This window comes from Henckelia pumila, chromosome 1 (assembly GCF_033568475.1).
Source record: "Henckelia pumila isolate YLH828 chromosome 1, ASM3356847v2, whole genome shotgun sequence".
NCBI classification, from domain to species: domain Eukaryota; kingdom Viridiplantae; phylum Streptophyta; class Magnoliopsida; order Lamiales; family Gesneriaceae; genus Henckelia; species Henckelia pumila.
Window position 1 is genome coordinate 51143505 of NC_133120.1, and position 5558 is coordinate 51149062.

Consider the following 5558-nt stretch of genomic DNA (forward strand, 5'->3'; position numbering starts at 1 on the left):
CACCTAGTGTCAGCATACTCCTTATAGTCGCACCAAATTCAAGAGGATGGAGACACGGGGCACCACCTCGATCGGGAGAGTCGGTGAGTTGTTACGTGATCTCATCCTTGGGATCCCAAAAGCATAGCAGCAATTCTTTGATTATCAGAGTTGATATCCCGATTTTAAAGACATGAATTTCTTTCGTATTAACATTGAATATGTTCTTTGTATATCATGTTATTGAGATATTACTTGTTATTGCATGTTATGTTGATTTTATTGGGAATATCATTCTCATCGGAGTTATCCGGCTGTTGATTTATTTTGTATGTGTACTTTACAACAGGTGGGGCAGGATCGAGTCAGAGGAGACTTGGTTAGCTTGGAGATCAAGGAATATAAGTGAGACTCGGTTTAAAAGTCGAATCATCATGTAAATCTAGTTTATGTTTTGAAGCATGTTGAGAACTCGAACTTGTTGATTATGTTGTATCGTTTATGCAAGTATTGAGGTTTGTATGTTGTTGTTGCATGTATATTGTACCTCGTTATGTATTGAATGATTATTGAAGTTGAAGTTGGTTTGAGTTCATTTCTGGATTTTTTTCATAGTTGTCCTCGCTCGATCGGTAGAGTTTAACCGATCGAGCGAGATGTCTGTAGCATCTTTTCTGTTTGCAAAAAAAAAAAAAAAAAAAAAAACTTGCTCGCTCGATCAGTTGAGTTTTACCAAACGAGTGGAGCTGGTCCTTCAGGCGGACATCAGCAGGCACTACAACAAAATTGCTTTTTTACAGCTTAATATTAACAGCCTACATTAAAAGTAAGCTGCCATTTTTATTATTTGCAGCGCAGTCATATATGTGGGCTGCTAATATTGTTAAGCTTACATAAATGACAGCATGCAATAATTTCACGCTGCTAATATTTGTTTTATCCGCGAATCAAGCGTGTTGTTTAAACATATTATCTATAGCGTGTGCAGAGAACGCTGACGATAGAATAAAAATCGAATCAAATTCTTTTAATTCTCCACGCCTTCCCTGTTTTCTGTCTGATCAAAACCTTCTTCGCATCGCTCAATTTCTCCTCACCTTCTCAGTTTTTTTTTAATCTCAATCGCTCATCTCACCTTCTTGCTTCGCTCAATAGCTTCTGACCTTCACTAGCATCATTCAATCGTCCAGTGGCTGCCTTTTTTAGGTATGATATTTTTTTCCTCTTTTTCTCCAAATCGATTGTGAGTTTTCCATTCAATGCTTCAAAAACCTTTAATTTGGCTCTGAATTGAAACATTTCTTTCCTTCAAATGATTGTGATTGATTTCAATTATAAAATTTATTCTAATTTCTCCTCCAATTATGTTTGCTTCAACGATGGAGTCACAAAATGGGTTTTGTGTCATTATTTATAAGTATGATGTGGTTGAAACTCATATGTTATTTACCGGCATGTAATTTTTTTTCTTCACTCGATTTTTCCACTCTACTTCGATGGTAATTAAAGTTTTTTCTTGTTATTTACATTTTCTTAAACATTACATTTCTTTATGTTATATACGTTGTTCTTGGGTAATTTATTACCCATGTCAATTTATTGAGCTTCACAAATACATACTGAAATTGAGTTAAACGTGTTTTCTTGGGTAATTTGGGACACCTTTTGTACTTATCACAGAAATTTTGATATACATTTGACCATCTAAGAAGGCTAATCATCGGCTCAACTAATGCTTTAGTTACAGATAAATTAACGTTCTTTCTTTATTTGTAGTTGTTTATGATCTACTGTTTGAGCTACTAATTACTTGTCTAAAATGACTTGAAATACCCAGCAGCATGCTCAAGGAATTGGAAAGGTATCAAAAGTGAAACTTTAGAGAACCGGATACTAATGTTCCACAAGTGAGACGCTGGTATTTGCTTCTCTCTAATATTTTATTTCATATATATTTATGTTCTTCAAAACGACTATGTTTTATTGGCCGAAAACAATAACTAATAATGTGGGATGATGAAATTACTAGTGTATATAAGGGAATTTGTAAGAAAACATTATTGATGTTTTATTATTCTTATTTTCTTTTTTTTGAAATAAATATATTTTTAATGTAGATGTTATCTCAAAAACTGATTTGTGCTGACAAGTAAAGCTATTTTTCAGAGAATGAAGAATTACACTGTTAGTTATTGATAAGTGCATTTTGTATGCATTAGTTTGTGATATTTTTATGTCTATTTTGTGTGCATTCATATTGTTTTTATGTGTTTATATGTGTTTTAGTGCATGTGTGTGTATTTCACTCTCCCGATTGATTTTGTAGGAAAATGAATTTTTGAAGAGTGAATTACGGAGCAACTTTGGTTGAAAAATCAATTTTAATTTTACCCGACGGCTAGAACTCGAGATATAAATTTTTCAAAATCGTCCCTTACAGCAGAAATTGTGTGGCGCGCGAGCGAGAATTCCACTTGCTCGAGCACGGGTTCCGACGTCAGACTATTCCGAAAAGTCCTTGTGTTGGAAAGAAATTAATTGGTATGGGTTTCGGACCATATAAATAGAAGATATATCATATTTTTGAGGGTTTCGAAGTTCCAGAACATAGACAACACAAGGGAGGCAGCTACAAGGCTTGGGAGAGAAGATTTCTCTTTTCTTTTCTTCTTTTTTTTATTTTTGAATTATTGTTTTTAATTATTGAGTAGTTTTTCTTCAACCAAGACGGCGTGATTAGGACTAACAAATTTATGTAGAAAACTTGGATGTTTGTTTGGGTTTTTCAGACTTGATTATATTTTATTGATTGTCATATTTATATTTGTCTTGTGAATAGCCTGATCAACTGTTTGCTTGCATGTTAATCGATTCCAAGTCGACAGAGGAGGTATTGATTTCGATTACTCTGATAATTAACACATGGTAAAACCGACTAGAAATAGAATTCGGTTTCAGAGTGCGGTTTGGATGTAAACTAAATTTTCACAAATATTTAATGCATTCAAATTTTATTAGAATTACGAAAGATTAATCCGTCAATATTTTAGTAGGTTTGATTGTTCTAGAAATAGACCTTTGAACAAGTTAGGATAATTCCCGTAATCTAAGATTAAATCAGAGTCCTGAATCGACTACATGTTACATGATTTGTTCGGTACCTGCGTGTGTTTTGGTTGTCTCTATTTAATTTAATTTATTCTTTTTTCTATTTTAATTCTTATTATTTTTAGTAATCAAATTTTATTTAATTCGTTGCATCCTTCTTTATTATTTTGTCTAGATTAAGTAAAATAATTAAATCTTGAGAATTGATAACAGTCCCTGTGGGATTGATACTTGAACTCTCTGTCCACTTTATTATTACTTGACCTGGTATGCTTGCCAGTAGATTTTTATCACACCCATTTAGCCGGTCAAGTTTTTGGCACCGTTACCGGGGACTGTTCAGTTAATATTAGGATAGATTATTTGCTTGAGACTAGACATTTTTTCTTTCATTTTTTTTATTTTTAATTATTCATTATATTTTTTTCTTACTTGTGAGGTACTTGGCGATGGATCATCGACAGGTGTTCACAAGGTTTGGCCAACAATTTTCAAAACCATTCTTTGCTACTTGTGGGAGATTCAATGATTTGACAAACAAATTTAGATGCCATGAATTTTCGAATTACATTATAGTGCAAATTTTTTATGGTGGATTGGATGAGATAACAAGAAGCTGGGTAGATTATGGAGCTTTGGCCACTGGTAGTCACTTGTTTCACAGAGATTACGACAGTGCTATGTACTTGTTAAATGATATGGCGGATTTCGACTACCATTGGCATTGTGATCTTTTACTGCAGGGTTGGAGTCACCAATATCCTCCAGATATCAACTCTAAAAATTTTGCGATCCAACTACCTGAGCATCAAGAAGAGTGTATAGGGCGTTCTGAGGATCATGTTGCTCAGTTGGAGAACATTGTGTGACAACAGACAAAGATAAATCAGTTCTTGGAAAGCCACATCAACTCTTTGAGTCTTCTGGATGAACAGATTGTGCTCTTTATAGAACCATCTTTTGAGATTCTCCAAGAGACTACAACAATTTATGCTGATCAGTTATCATGGGCATGTGATCCTGCAGCAGTAATTAAGCCAGATCATGAGAACATAATTTTTTAAGAATCTTCTTGTGAGGATGATCCAGAAGTGACAGTGGAGGAGGAGAAAATATTCAAGGTGAAAGATTTGACCTCGTCAATGGACTTTACATGCACACCACTTGAAGATCCATTCTTTCCATTGATGCCAACTCCATAGTATTACATCCTCGATGAGCTTCAGCCTAGATTCAGAGTCTCTTTCCAAAACAATCACTTCTTGAAGAGTATTGTTGTACCGACGAGATTACAAAGTCAATATCACACCAAACTTGAGGGCGTAGGAAATCAAGACCCATACATAGAGTCGTATGATTCATACTACGGGAGGCAGCCGCTCTTTGATGGTTGCTTTTGCATAGTTGGAATGTAGACTATAAACTTAGCGCTTACTGGGAGGCAACACATTATTCTTTCCCTTGATCTTTTATTTTAATTTTTGGTTTTTGTTTATTTCTATTTTCTTTTTGTTCTTTCTCATGCCAATTTGCCGTGAATGCTGCTATACCCAGTCTGCTACGGTCACCTTAACAGATTTTGTTGTTAGAGGGTGAAGAGGAAGATAATGATGGAGATGCCAGCGAATTAACCAGGGGAGTTTCAGTTTTCAGTTCATTCTGTTTTTGTTGTTCGTCTTGCATTTGTTCTTTGTTTGTGCATACTTTTTGTGTTTCAAGAGCATTGAGGGCAATGCTTTGGATAAGTATGGGGTATGGTGTCATTGATCATTGTTTGTTGCATTCATACGGTTTAGCTCTTTGAATATAATTCGTAATCATGCATATCATTATGTTGTGTTTGTGTTGTGTGAATAAGTAGAATGATGATTGTTGGCTGATGATGGTAGAGTTGTTGAAAATTTTATTTTTTTAAAAAAAAATATTGCTTTTGATTGAACATGAGAAACTTTTGGTTGAATCGTGATTAAGCACGCATGTTAGACTAGTGTAGTGTAGCGATGTAATTGATGAAGTTCGTGTTTTTTTTACCATTGCACGGTGATAGGTGTTTGTTGATCATGATAGTGTCTTTGGATTCCCGATGATTGTTAGACATTGCATGTATGATCTTGGGCGTATCTATAAAAATTTTTTGAAAAATTTTGGTTAAATTTTAAAATAGCAGTTCCATCTGGGCTTGGAAAATTATTGAAATCATAATTAATTTTTCTATAGCTAAGTTTGCGGGTTGAATGGGATTGTCGCTCCATCCGGGCTATAGACGAGGGGATTGAAATTCGAATCCTATCATAGTTATAGCTAAGTTTGCGGATAATTATTGGGGCTTATAAAAAAATATCGGGTGCAAAATCCGGCGGTACGTAATTTATCTCAAGAAAGGGCATGTTTTTGTTTGGGATTGTTGGGATGAAGGAGTGCTAGATTGTGACACTTGCACTGAATTGTCATAGGTCGCTAAGCATTCTTAT

The 5558-nt window shown here is 34.6% G+C and overlaps 1 long non-coding RNA gene across 1 annotated transcript; it reads left to right on the forward strand.

Annotated features, from left to right (window-relative positions):
* Nucleotides 1-1033: 1033 nt before the first annotated feature.
* Nucleotides 1034-2790, forward strand: LOC140876336 (uncharacterized). Its single transcript, XR_012148749.1, has 3 exons — nt 1034-1185; nt 1820-1897; nt 2306-2790. It is a non-coding gene; the product is annotated as an uncharacterized lncRNA (long non-coding RNA).
* The last annotated feature ends 2768 nt before the right edge of the window (nt 2791-5558 follow it).